Source organism: Leptodactylus fuscus, chromosome 2 (genome assembly GCF_031893055.1).
Source record: "Leptodactylus fuscus isolate aLepFus1 chromosome 2, aLepFus1.hap2, whole genome shotgun sequence".
NCBI lineage: Eukaryota > Metazoa > Chordata > Amphibia > Anura > Leptodactylidae > Leptodactylus > Leptodactylus fuscus.
This window is the reverse complement of record NC_134266.1, coordinates 175657297-175672555: the sequence shown is the minus strand read 5'-3', so window position 1 is coordinate 175672555 and position 15259 is coordinate 175657297. Positions and strand designations below refer to the sequence as shown.

Below are 15259 nucleotides of genomic sequence, written 5' to 3'. Positions count from 1 at the left end.
GGGGTATTCCCACCTCACATACTCAGCAGTCTTCACTCTTGTAAAATCTTCTTTCTTCCTGGTTTCTTGCATCATTTGGTGGGCGGGGTTTCACAGGCAACCTGCCGTTTAGCTCCGCCCCCAAATTCATGTGTAGCTCCGCCCACCCATATTGGACTATGAAGTACAGGCAGCAGCAACTCCATTCTGTGTTACATACAGAGACTGCCTGTTTCTGCCATAATGAACACAACTGAATTAGCTAGCCTGATAACTGGGAGAACAGAAGAAATGAAAGCAGCTCCTCTCCCCTATCTGAGTGCAGGACCTAGGTCACATGGTGTAGACACAGGATTAGCTAGATACACAGGCTCGCTCCCTGCACTTAGCCCCGCCTCCCTCCCCCCTGAGAGCAGCAGATACATCATTTGACTCAGGAGCAGCTAGGTCAGGGCTGTGGCCACAAAGAATTGTATAAAGTAAGATAGTGGACAAACAAAGCAGTTTTGCTGAAGCAGTGTATTTAGGAAAAGTCTTACATCCACATTAACCAGCAGTATAGATAGGATCCTTGTGATGGGACAACCCCTTTAACTCCCGCCCTTGCAAGGGCAGTCCCAATGCTGACCCTAAAATTGCCCTGTTAATATCTCCTTACCTCCCTAGGTTCACATTTGCACCGGGCTCCCTGGTGGACCCGAACAATGGAGAGCTGAAAGGCTAAAACAGCGGTTACCTGCGGAAACTGGCAGACCCCATTGACTATAATGGGATCTTCCATTTTCATGCTGAAAGCTACAGAGAGAAAAGTCCTCCATGCAGAACTTTTCTCTCCACTGAATTCTGGTGGTTTCTGTGGCAGAGTCTCCAACAAAGCCTCCAGCGCAGAAATGAACTTGGCCTCAGTAAAGACTTACTGATAGGGAAAAATAAATAAATAACATCACCGCTGCTGGGCAGGATATCGAGACTGGTAGCAGAGGAAGTCCTGCTCGCAATGCACAATGGTGTTCAGCCACACCCAATGCTCTCATTTGGGCTAATTTGCAAATGTACAAAAACGAAGCCACCATTCTGCAAACTGAATATAGAACTGTGATCATTGCACTGGACACTTGACCCTAATATAAGCAATAAGACTCTGCAAAATATTCATATAAAAATCAAGGATAGTTGGAATATTAAAAACACCAACAAATATACACAGCACTAATAAAAAAAACCTAAAATAGAAATCAGGACAGGGACAAGACGTTCAGAATCATTTATTAATCTGGGCCTGGTTCAGGACAGCGGCAGCAGGTAGGTTAAAGTGGTTTCCCATATCACCATTTTACATGCTGTCTTCTTGTCATTTCCTGTATTCTTCTGCAAGCTGGTGGGAGGGTTTTGACTGTTTGATGGACAGGACACTATGAAGTACCACAAAAGATATAGACTTTGCTTTTATCAAGAGAGATTATTATATTTGCTAGAAATCTAATAATAATGCAGATCAAATAATATGCAAAGTAAATATATATTACATCACACAGGTTTGTATAGTATACCTAGATTCACATCCGCGTTGGAGTCTCCGGCACGGATTCTGCCAAAAACCTGCACAGAGGACTTTTCTCTCCACTGGTTTCAGTATAAAAATGGCAGAAACCCAACAGACATCTGGTGGACCTGAACAACGAACAGCCAGGCATAAGTATGAATCTACAGTAGCATCACCATGCTTCTACAGAGAACAGACTCCTTGTTATCTTTCTTTTTACATAGAGAGATATCAGACACTGTCCATGCCTCTATCAGCAAACTGCAATAAGCTGACCTAATAACCCACACAGCAGAGGTGTGAGAGCAGTGGATCATAGCTCTGTTCTGTCTTATCAGATACAGGCCGTGCACCATGGAAACACTATGTATTCTTTACATAAAGGAATAATCTAACAGCAGGCAAACAAAGCAGCATTGCTAAAGCAATATATTTAGGTAAACTCTTTAATTTACATTTACAAACTAGCCGTTTAGATAAGATCCTTGAGATGGGAATTCACCTTTAATTACTGTCAAACCAGCATGCTGCAATTGCAGGTTCCAGCAACAAGGCAGTTTCCATGTCTGTCTGTAACTACTCAGCTCTGGTGTGACTGCTGTTAAGAGATCTGATAGGGGCTGGTCTCAATGATGACACCATATTGGAGACATGCCAGTCTTTAATAACCCATTGATGCCGGAGGGTGCACCTCATTTATCATGAGGCACACGCCTTCTTTGAACTGACGCACACCCTCTATTGGACTGTGCATTGGGAGGGGAAATGATTTCTGGCACAAGTGTTGGTAAATCTGCCCCCCCCCCCCCCCCGCCCATTTCCTCTTCTCACAGAAATGATGATGATGGAATAAAAGTAGAAAAAAGTCACTTTTTTTTTGTTCAAATCATGCAACAAAAAAAAAAAAAAAAAATTTGCACAATAAATGAAAGCTGCTTATAGTCTGTGACTAATATCCTATCTGCCATAGCACAAACAGCTAATCACACGTATACAGAAGTACATAAGTCATCTAACATTCTCCTTACATTGTAGAAACTGTAGTGTGTTATCTCAGTGTATGCTATGTACAGATAAAGCTGTCTGTAGACGTGCTGTGAAGAGAAAAAAAAAACAGACCCTCCCCTATGCATTTACTGTGTGAATACAGAACAGTCCCTCCTTCTTCCACTCATTGTGAAGCAGTCTTAAATCCTGCTGTATCTATGGATGGACCTTCCCTACTAACAGGGAGTGAACAGTAAATTAGCTAGTAGGGAGTCACCTACTTGTAGTAGCAGGAACTTTTTTCAGGCTGAAAACAGCAACATTTTTATATAAAGTGCATTACATTTTTGACCAGAATCACGAGACCTAAGTTGTCTGAAATGTTAGCAGCCATTTAAAGTGTACATCCAGTTAAAAACTTTTCAGAAATGAATAGTGCATCTAAATATAAGAAACTTTGTACTATATCTTATGTTTCCTTCACCACTTACTGAGGTGTTCTGCTGCTTCTTCTTCTTATAGAGGTTTTTCAGGCAGAAAACAGCAACATTTTAAAACAAGCGTATTACATTTTGCTGTGTTTTTTCAGTCAAGTTTTTTTTGTTGTTGAACAAATAGTTTTGTGCCATTTACCATTTACAAGGTAAAGCACATTTAGCCGATTAATCTGCCATAATATATTTATCATAGAGTAGCATCAGTTTCGATGGTTGGAACAAATTGTTCTCTACTGAATACTTGCACATTTGGCGCAAGTATGCCTGGCATGGGGAATTGGTTGAAATATTAGGGGGAATTTATCAATTTCTCTATGCTAGTTTTCTGCTGTAGAGGGATGGTATGCAGAACACATTTGGGGCAAGGCCCTTTCTTACAACAAATGTGTGCCACAACCCCAGTTCTGCATCTCGCAGTATTTGGCTGAAGCTAGTGAGAGCTTGCAGAAGTCCTGTTACCACTACATCACCACTACAACCTCTCTGTGTATAAAAACATTGAGTATAGCTTCTGGGTTTTTTTTTATTGTAAGTGAATGTGTCATAAGAAAATTACCAAATTTTTTATTATACCATTTTTATGTTTTATCTGTATTTTTAAAAACAAAGTACTAAAACTTGACCACTAAGCCTAATAATAGACTGAAATGTAATAATTCTGTAGGGGAATCCTCAGCAGCAGTCACTCCATTCACTATAATGACAATACAAGATAACATCTCTGTAGATAACCCCTATCATTGCTTTCACTACTGACAATAGAGGATATCCCAACTTATCTACTTCCTCTCCTTGTATCTAGAAAATGTGTAAATTCTGTTAAAAGAGCAGAGGCGGGCTTGGGGAAGATGTGAGCCCCCACAATCACATATCGGAAATAGAATAAAAATATCTACAATCAGAAAATAAAAAGAATTAGAAGAAATGTGATTTCCTTATCTGGGTTTAATAAATAAGTGATACCTTCCCTTTAAGGCCTCTCCTCCACACCAATAACAAAATAAATGATCCTTTAATACATTATTTGTCAGGTTACGCATGTAAGTGCCTGATATGTTATCATGCAAACCAACGATGTAAAATTTAACCTCAAATATCAGGGCGGTGTCACAATCGTTGAAAAGCATGGCCAAGAATCAGCACGGTGATGTGAATATAGCCTTAGACTCAACAGTCTTAAACCATGCCACATTTCTCAAATATCTAATGCTTGATAAATCTGGTGAATCTTTAAGCTAAGGCCCCACATAGCGAGCTGCAGCAAAAATGCGTTGCAGGGCGCCGCCTCCATCTTCGTCAGCAGCGTCCTTTTCAGCCTCTTCTTCCGATGGTGGCTTGTAACTTCTAGGTCTCAGGCCTAGGGCAGAGAAGACTGTTCATGCTCACAGGCCACGGGAAAATGGCCGCTTATAATACTGTGCAAGCGGCCATTTTCCCGTGGCCTGTGGGCATGCGCAGTCTGCTCTGCCCAAGGCCCGAGGCCTAGAAGTTACAAGCCACCGCCGGAAGAAGAGGCTGAAGAGGACGCTGCTGACACAGATGGAGGCGGCACTGGAGAGAGTCCCAACATTGGGGACGCCCCCAGTGCTACGATAGAACTAATTTGCATACCAAGAAAAACCGGGATTGTAGGCGAACGGCTGCGCAGAGAAGACGACGAAAGGTAGGAGACGAATAGCCTTTCTTAAAGTTATTCCGACGTGGTACTTAGAAAAAATTGTGTCTGAGTGATAGGATCCCTTTAATCCAGTGGTCAGTAACGTTCAACTCCCAGCATTGTCCACTCAATTGTATGGGAGTTTCAAAAACAGCAAAGTAAGTATGCAAGCTGGAAGATCTAGTTTCACAACAGTTACAGTGTCAAAGGTCTCATACCCCTGGTCTAATCTAACCTTATGGCAATTATTAATTAACTTAGTTTCCGACAGAAAAATTGTCACCATGTGTGCATGCTTTATGGCAGTTGCAAAGAATAGGAAATAAAACTGCCATTATACCTCCTCTACTAAGAATAAGATGAATCTACTGACACCATCTCAGTCTACATAGCTGAAAAGAGACGGCAGAAAAGTTTAGGAGTTTTTGTACATGAATAGTTATATAACAAAAACAGCAATAAAGTATATCATTTTGATGCTATATTCCCTGTACAGTAAAAGTTACTGTATGCCATGCGAGATACTTTGTGTCATTGACAAGAATCCGGCCTTGTCTTCACTGTCCCCTTTGTATGTCTGGAAGCGATAACATATAAAGTCTTTACCGATAATTGTTGTGACATCAGTAAGACATCACTAAAAATGGTATTTCGGACGGACATGAAGAGCTATGAGTGTGTCATAGTACGGCTAGAAGACATCAATTATTAACCCCTGAAAACTAATATCTTACCGCGCAGCTCCGCACTCTGCAAATGAAAGCGCTTAGAGTCTTCGCTGTGCCGATGATGGGGAATATTCCACTTCCAGGAAAGTGACACCCATCATCTCTTCACGCTAGTAAATTGCAAGTACTTATTATCTCTTACAATACTCTGACAGTAATACCGCGCTAATGCTACCTGCAAGAGGTGATGTAAATGGAGCAAACTACACTGGGTGTAGCTTTCCAATGACTTCACTGTACTACATTCTACAAGGCTTTTACTAGATGTATTGATTTCTTGTTATGCCTTTTGCATGCAGGGTTCCTCTGTCCGCTTGAGAAGTCGGACATCTTCTCTTGCGGACAGGAAAGGACGGGCACGGAGTGCAAAAGAACGCACCCGATGCCCATTAAAGTGAATGACAGGTGTCACGGACACATCTAGTGTCCGCTCCTAGTGTCCGTGACAGATTTGGAGCGGACACTAGGAGCGGACACTACATGTCGGACACTGACAGTAGTGTGAACGCTCCCTTAAAGAGATGCTCCAAAATTGTCATAATATACAAGAACTTACTAAATGACACATCAGAAGTGACCGATTCTCTTTAAAGGAGGCCTGGACTCATGTACCAAAATAGCCTGACAGAAAAGTGTCTTTGTTTTCCATAGCAACGATGACAAGCGCGGCCTCCTACATTTTATTTTTACCAGATAAACTCATAACAGATTGTCCCCTGGGGCGTTTCCTGTGCCCACCCAACTGACTACACCAGTGCCCCAATACTATGGCACTGAACAGGACCCACATAGCCCCATCCCTAGAGGATGTGATCCCACCCAGCTGACTACACAGGCGCCCCAATACCATGGCACTGACCAGGACCCACATAGCCCCATCCCTAGAGGATGTGATCCCACCCAGCTGACTACACAGGTGCCCCAATACCATGGCACTGAACAGGACCCACATAGCCTCATCCCTAGAGGATGTGATCCCATCCAACTGACTACACCAGTGCCCCAATACCATGGCACTGAACAGGACCCACATAGCCCCATCCCTAGAGGATGTGATCCCACCCAGCTGACTACACAGGCGCCCCAATACCATGGCACTGACCAGGACCCACATAGCCCCATCCCTAGAGGATGTGATCCCACCCAGCTGACTACACCGGTGCTCCAATACCATGGCACCGACCAGGACCCACATAGCCCCATCCCTAGAGGATGTGATCCCACCCAGCTGACTACATCGGTGCCCCAATACTATGGCACCAACCAGGACCCACATAGCCTCATCCCTAGAGGATGTGATCCCACCCAGAGGGAACCCGCACCAGGAACCCAGAAAAGACATATCCCACATGTAAGGTCTGTTTAAAAGGGAACTCTACAAGAATACTCCAACCCCTGGGCAGTGTGTGAGAGAACCCACAGCCTACAGTGTTTCTTTCATTTTCACAAAGTTGTACTTCCATAGTGTGTACAGGAGCCAATCCTGACGGTCCAGGCCAGTATAGCAGAGACACATACACTGCTATATACACTGCTTATACAGCCCCTGACACCAATATCCGCCGTCTAGGACTATTGTAGGACACAATGGGACAGCAGAGGGCAGGCCGATCAGCACCTCACGTATTAACCCCTTCCGCGCCCCGGGCAGGACACTGCTGCAGGTCTACAACATGTCCTCCTCCAGTCCTAGGGATGTGCGATGTGCACCGGGCTCACACACATACATTAGTAGACACGCATGCCCTCTCTATGCACTACCCCCTGCCCTGCATGGCTGCCAGCTCTCCCCTCACACAGCATACACACGGTGCAGCGGATACTAGCCACTCACTTCTTTCCCGCTCCGAGTACGACACCGGTCTATCCCCTGAGCGCCGCTCTCCTCACACCGGTCTCCATGCTGTGTCCCCGCACATCCCGTCACCCCAGATATGTCCCTCACTGCCGCCTCCGCTTACACCTACACCGACAACGGCCGTACTCCTGGGCTCCGCCCTACAATGAACTGCCACCAATCACAAACGCGCAGGGGCGGGCACCCGACCTGTCATCAGTAGAGCCGACCAGAAGGTCTGTCAGTGAGGCTACGCCCACCGGCCAGTGCCCCTCAGGCTGTGAACGATGAGTGACAACAGAGGCAAGTCAGCAGGATGAGGGCAGAGAGCGGGTGAGGAGAGAGGCCCCAGGCTGCAGGCAGGTGCCAAGAGCTGGAAGTACTGCTCACATACATGCTCCTCCCGGGCGCTGATAGCAATCTGCAGGGTAAACACAACCTGGAAAGAGCGAGGAGATCTGACCTAATACCGGTAACATGGAAGTACATGGTGTATGATACAGCATGAATAGAAGCCATGGAGAGACAAGGGTTAACACCAGTACTACATACTGCTTTACTACATACTACATGTATAGAAAGATGGTGGACATATAATACAGGGACCCCAGCAGCCAGAGGTGGACACAAGACCGAAGGCTCTCCCAAGTCTATGGGCTCTTCTCTTCAATCGTTCATAATAGGTTCCCTAAAGCCAAGAGTGTATTTAGCAGAGGAGAATAAGAACTTTCCATATAGTTACCATTCTTTTTCAAGCCTAGAAAAAAAACACAGCAAAATCTGCAACAAAAAAGTTTTTCGGCAATATGTGACCTCAGCCTAGCGCTATATTCACTGTACTGTGCTGAAGATTAGAGGCGTAGCCTGCAGCTGCTGAAGTCTGATATCTGGTTTATGTGCTCTCTATTACTGGTGCCTTGTGTTGTACAGAGGTCTGTGGGCCCCCTCAGTGTCTAGGGCCCGGTGCTGATGGCTACCTCTGCACAGCCTATAGCTACACCACTGGTGCCGATTCTATCATGCGTTGCATCCCTTTTATTTTTATGGACCCGTTGACTTTCAGTTGGAGAGTGGGGTTTGTGAAAACACAGCTATGAATTTGGTGGTGTGAATATAGCCTAAAGATATATAATCCAGCTTTCAATTTTCAGGAACAGATTTTAAAATCAAAGAAGCGTTGTGATTTGTTGCTATGGGCAACTAAGACATCATTTTAATAAATCTACCCTAATGTGTTATAAAAATGGCTGCTTTTGTTGTTCATCTGAATAAAGCTTTAGACTCTAGCAATAATTGTAAGATTCCTAATTCTCCAACTCACTCCTTTACGTACAATCTAATAGGATGCTGCTTTTGTTGTGCAGTGGGCACCAACTACCTAGTGTGCCTTTGTGCAGCTCCATAGGTTGCACATATCATATGTCTGCTCCGCCATTGGGTAATGTAGTTAACAATAAAGCATGCTTCAATATCTGTTCTTATATGCCAAGCAGTTCCAAAATCTACAATTGTATTTTTCAAAGGTCTCAGCGTACACAGCCGCTAAGCCACTGCTAGAAGGACCAAAGCCACAAAGCAAGATAAAGTAAGGTAAAGTTTACTTGCAAACCACACTAAAATTGTATCCCCCAAGCAATGATTTGGGTATGTCCAGGACAACACCCAGAGTTTGAGACGGTTGTGAGACGTGCATGTAAGCTAAGGCCTGGTTCACATCTGTGTTCGGTATTCCGTTCGGGGAGTCCACTTGGGGACCCCCCGAATGGAAACCTATACGCATTAAAAAGCGGTTAGCTAAGAAACCACATGAACCCCATACACTATAATGGGGTCCATGTGTTTTCCGCGTGGTGTCCGCATAATTCATGGGGTCCGTGTGGTTTCTTAGCTAATGTGTATAGGTTTCCGTTCAGGGGGACTCCCCGAACGGAATACCGAATGCAGATGTGAACCAGGCCTAAGTCTATGAGCTAAACATTTTGTTATAGTTAGGGTGAGTTCAGTTCATGTTTTTAATATCTGTATAGCAGACTCATTTAATGACTATTTCTTTGTAATGTATATTTCTGTCTGTATTTGAACCCTACAAATTGTACAGTGCTGCGGAATATGTTGGTGCTATATAAATAAAATTTATTATTATTATTAATGGATGCCAAAAAAATTATTCAAAAATGGATGTAAGTTAAAGGCATTTGTTTACTTAGTGATCAATGTAAAGTGCATTTCTGTAATTTGGGCTGGTCCGTCTGTTTGCTCTTTTCACCTCTGAGGGATAGTACAATTTTTTATCGACGCTATAGACCCTGATGCAAATTACTGACCGTGTGAATGTGACCTTAGGTTGAGTTTACATGCTGAAATCTTGGCCCCAGATAGACATTCCAGTGATTGTTGGCACATCAGTCTAATGTGACCATTTCCACACAGGAATCTATACATTTTTCTTATTGCTATCCTTTTCAGTACAAAGACACACAATTGAGATATTACCACATCCAGTAGGAAATTCGGCCCTGCTATTAGTGCGAAAAGCAGAATATGATATGACTGTGAATGGAAAACATTTTTTTTTTTTTTTTTGACATGGTGGAGAATAGAGAGTGCCTGAATGTGTAACTAGTGACAGAGGTGATACTAGCAAATAACATGTCATCTGTGTACAGGGACACAAGAAGATGTATGCTTCCCAGGAGTATACTGTGTATTGATCCTTATAGAGAAATTCAACTGTATACATCAACCTCTTGTCAGACCTATAAGAAATTTCTCAAGGCACTGTATACTTTGTGTATAAATGAAGAAATCTGCCATGAAAAAATATACTGTAGGCTGAGATCAGAACTCCATATGGTGAGAATGGGTCAGCCACTGAAAAATTGCTGTCAGCTATCTGTCTGGGATGTACGGTAGGAACAGAAATCTCGTCCACATGTTGTGGTTAAAAGCAACAGCCCAGGTAGATCACTTTGTTCTGCAGGTTTTACTCGCATCATGTTGCAGGTTACTGAGATTTCTTGTGATGCAAAGTTTGAAAACTACAGGGACACCAGAGAAATGTGAGCCACGGCAAACATATGAGGATAATGGTACACGCTGCAGCACTGTAAGACTGCATGTGGGGCCGAGTTTGCAGCAGAATTCACTTATTCCTTGAAGCACTTACCTCTATGGGGGCTTCCTATCTGTTCTGTCCCAATGAAACAGAGCAAGATAGAAACTGCTTTATGTACATTGGGCTGGGGCAGACCATAGGACACCCCTCCAATGAGCATTGAATGGCAATCTCGTGCATGGAGCCTAAATGTCACACATAAAACTTTCAGCTGTAACAATACTAAGCCAACAAAGCATAAATTATAGAGATTGCCTTAGTGACACAATGTGATGTCAGCGATGCTATTAAGATGTCACCATGTGGACTGCATGATCAAATTCTCAATAAACATAAGTCCACATTGAGGAATGGTCATATTATCGTTTCCAGGCCATACCCACTGAAAAGGGGATCTGTGAGAGCGAAGAAGGCTGAAAAAGAGCAGGAACGTATGTCCTTTCCTTCTGTTAGATCATGCAGAAAATTATTGATTACTTTGTATTGTCTTGAAGCCAATTGAGACTCCCTAGGGAGCGTTCCCAGAAACACAGCAATGAATGTTTCATCACTGGACAGTTGTGAACACTGTGTCCCTTTATCATTATGAAAGAGGGAGAGTGAGTTAACTCTCTTGTGTCCACAACTCAGTCATGAAAGAAGGAAATTATGAGGACAGATGAAGGATGAGTAAGGGGTGGCAGAGGAAGCGAATGCCTAGGGCACTACTGAGGGGGAAGGGCACACTATGTAGCCCGAGCAAGCTGTGTCCGAGTTGCTGATAACATGTACATGCTAGAATTGCTTGTCTTCTGTAAGTCAGAAGACACTGAAACGAATCCTTCTCCATCCAACAGCCATCACAATGACCTAAAGGGATCAATGGTCAGGACACATGCTTGGGCACCAAGAGAACTTTTTGAGTAAAGTCTCTGTGTCATGATTTTTTGCTCCGCAAGACTCAGTAATTTTGTTATTGTACCTATTTGTAAGATATTTGCTGTATACCTTACATGTATACTTTCTACATATAACATGTATTTGGAGGTGCTGACTGAGGGAACTGCTAAAACATAGGACTTGCCCCATATTCACATGACCAAACTGCAACTGTGAAAATCGGTTCGTGTGTGTACTAGATTTACCGGCCTGAACAGTATGCCAGGAGAGGGTCTCGTAGCAATATAGTTATCTATGATGACAGCGACATACTGTCCTATACTGATTATAGTATAAAAATGCTAGCTGGATGGATAGTCTATGGGGTCCGTGTGCTCTCGCTGCACACCACTTGCCAATGCGTTCGGTTGTCCGTTCGGGCGGGTCTCCATGCAGACAGAACGCAAATGTGAACCAGGCCTAAGATAACAGCTCCTAGTTACCAGCAAACTTGTGCTGTGATTGGTTACTGCAGGCAGATGGTGATTCGGCCACAGGCAGGTGCCACAGTGTCTGCTCATACCCTTACATGATCCAGTTATACGGAATGAGTCTTCCTTCACAAGCTTCTTCCTTGTAACGGGCAACGAAATTGGTTCATGTAGCAGAATCTTCGCATACCTTAATATTAGGCTTTAGCATAATTTCTCAAGGTGGTATTATACTGCCTATGTCTCTGTGCAGGGGTGCAGCATTTAATAAAACTAATTTTATTGCCATCATTTCCTACAGCTATGAATACCTCTTTGGAATCTTGGAACATTTTGTATCTTCTGTTCCATTGCAGAGATGCCTTGGAAGCCGTGACCTCTGTAGGTTCTTATTATAGTCTGGACTTATTTGCCTGAAAACACAACACATTCTGTTTGTTGGCACTTTAATGATACTTTTGTCACCCATATGGTATAATGTTAGCTGCTGCTGGTACCTTATATAGAGCAGCAATAAAAGCCCCCCCCCCCCCCCCACATTATGTAACAAAGCTAGAAAAGTGAATAGCACTAAATGTAATAGTAATAGCTGCATATTTATCTATTCTTATCTCTAATCACTACAGGACAGTATGTCGCTGGGACTCCTAGAAGAATAGATAACTATACCGCTAATAGTCCATCTCCCAAGCATGATGTTTAGGCTGGTAAATCCAGCATACATGACCAAGGTTCACGGTGAAACTCAGTCGTATGAATGCAAGTTGTGTCATCTGTTAGTCATCAGTTTTTAACTGTAAGCGAAAAACTGATGGATTTCTTTCATATTTCTTTTATGACCCAACTCACTGATCCTTTTTTAACTGACATAGAATTTTACAACAGTTAAAAATAGATCCATAGATTTCTATTGGGTTTGTGTGTCCATGAAAATGGACAGAGATAGAGCATGTCGTTGAAATCGCTCTGTGAAAAAAACGGACATGTTAATAGACACAGTGAAACAGAGACGTAGCTAGGGGTTCGGCACTGGGGGAAAACACCTCCAAGTGGGCCCCCAGCTCAGATATACCAATACTATTACTATATAGTGACCATATAAGTGAATACTGTACATAAAAAATGTTGCGACTTACAGGTGATGTTTCTGACTGTAATCATTCACATTTTTCATCTCGTCCATCTGGAACGCCATGACCAGTTCTCCAGCTAAAGTTTGCAGTACAGACATTTGTAGCTCCTCATGTTTCCATCATGTTTCCAGACAGCTGACCCACATTGTCCTCACCTATACAAAGTCCCCATCCTGCTAATATATAATAGTATAATCCCCCCAGAATAAATAATACTGCCAAGTGCATCTTTAAATTAACAATGTTTCAGTGTACCCCCTTAAATAGTGTCCCTTATTAATAATGCCCTATGTGTTTCCTAGTTGAGGCTTAGGCCCCATGTGGCATCCCACAGCAAAAAAAACGCTGCGGAAAAAAACTGCAGCGGCAATGCATGTTAGTTCTTCCCTCTGCACTTGAGACAGAAAGTTCGCAGAGGCAAATCACGGAGTTTACGCCACGTGCGGCCTCAGCCTAAAGGGTTTTTCCAGGTTGAGAATAAAAAAAAATTAGTGTGGTTCCAGCACCCGGAACCCCACTGATCAGCTGTTTGAAGGGACCGTGGCACTTGTGTAAGCGCCGTCACCCATTTGCAGGACTTTTCTCTCCGCATATTTTAAGCAGAACAGGGAATGGAGTCTCTGTACACTAGTGTAAAAATTACAAACTATCCAAGATTCATGTAAAACAGGAGAATTGGTTTGATCATAATCTATATGCTATTTTTTTAATTGTCTTTTTGTTTGCACTGTTTTTCCTCTTGGTAAGTATAATTGACTATCTGACTGTACCATCAGTGGTATCAGTACACTTAAAGAGATTCAATCATTAAAATGGCATTTTTTTCTCCCTAAGACGTAGCAATAGCCTTAAGAAAGGCTATTCTTCTCCTACATTTAGATGTCCTCTCTGGGCCGCCGTTCCGTAGATATCCCTGTTTTCTTCGGTATGTAAATGAGTTCTTTTGCAACACTGGAGGTCGTCCTCAGCGCTCAAACAGCACTGGGGGCGTCCCCAATGCTGCAAGAGAACTCTCCAGCGCCGCTTCCATCTTCTTCTGGCACACCTCCCCGCAATGTCTTCTTCCATTGGCTTCTTCTGGATTTAAATGGCACGCATACTCAGTTGGCTCTGTTTGCGGCCATTTTCTTGTACTGTGTAAGCGGCCACAAGAAAATGGCCGGGGACATGCACTTGCACATGCATTAATTTTAAATCCAGAAGGTCCATGGTCATGTGATGAGGACACAGGTGCTGCTCGTTATAGTCACAGCACAGTAATTAGACATCTGCCTGGTAATCAGCTGTGCACCTGTGTGCTCATCACATGACCATGGACCATAAATCACATGACCATGGACCGTAAATCACATGACCATGGACCGTAAATCACATGACCATGGTCAGAGTTTTATCCACTAGAAGTAACAGAATGAATGATAACAAGCCAAAATCTAGAAAACTGTGAGGAATTGATACAGAAAGTATATTTGAAAATTATATATCTTTTTATTATACAAACAATAACATTTGTTTCTCAATATTGGTCTGAAGGTGGCCAACCCCTTTAAGGTAAATTTGCGTATACCAAGATAAGGTTTTAAAAGCTTATAACTTGACTGTCCAGCAACAGAAATTTTAGTGATGGGCACCATATAAAAGGTAATTTTTGATGCTACAAGTGCTATGGCTAGTTTAGTGTGGAATAAAACACCTCACGGGTTCCCTTTAAGCAATACGAAGCATGCATGAATGAGACACAAAGAGAGGGCCTGGGATTGATCATTTCACTGTAACACAATCTGATGACTAGTCAGGCCTGTCTGACTCCCTTGAAAACAACATTAAAACTTAATGATAAGACCTTGAAAACAAAACTACAGCTTTATCTTCTGCAGACTGGACCTAATGCAATGCAATAAATGTTACTGCAGATCTACTGATAGCGATACATATGTGTATACAAAATGACTGTATTATAGATAGAAATCTCAAGTGAAGTCTGTGTAGTAACTGGTGCAAGTGGTAATAAGATGCAATGCCAGAGTCAATGCATTTTTTTTTTTTTTTGTTGGATTTGGATATTGGATACAACAGCTCTTTTTTTGTTACCTGTGAGAGGGATATAGCACCTCTTTCCCTTCTGTAGATGCTTTTAGATGTTTCTCCTAGTGCACAACCTAAAATTGTGTTCTCTGGTTTTGCCAAGGTGGAAGAGAATGGGGGCTTGACGGTGTGAACTGGGGTGTAACTAGTTTGGCTTGGCTTCTAAAGTTAGATTTACATGACTGAGTTTCACCCATGAAATTACAGTGCAGGACAGTATGTCGCTATTATGCTAGGAATCCCTCTCCTAGCATTAAGGTCAGACTAGTAAATCCGGGGAACACACCTTGTGAATCTGGCTTAACTTTAAAATCAACTAAAATAAATCTGAGCTTAGTAAAATCCTTTG

The 15259-nt window shown here is 42.9% G+C and overlaps 2 protein-coding genes across 4 annotated transcripts in view; both read right to left on the bottom strand.

Moving 5' to 3' along the window:
• The window catches only part of MGAT4A (alpha-1,3-mannosyl-glycoprotein 4-beta-N-acetylglucosaminyltransferase A), a 67390-nt gene extending 60016 nt beyond the window's left edge, over nucleotides 1–7374 (bottom strand). Inside the window, exon 1 of one of the 3 annotated variants that reach the window (XM_075265193.1) lies at nucleotides 7201–7374. The gene's annotated coding sequence lies outside the window, so the exon portion shown is untranslated. Of the gene's footprint in view, nucleotides 1–1529; nucleotides 1554–7200 lie in introns of those variants that run through there. The other 2 variants (XM_075265192.1, XM_075265194.1) reach the window with 2 other exon arrangements.
• The window catches only part of INPP4A (inositol polyphosphate-4-phosphatase type I A), a 528838-nt gene that overhangs the window by 491985 nt on the left and 21594 nt on the right, over nucleotides 1–15259 (bottom strand). The gene's annotated exons all lie outside the window — the stretch shown is intronic.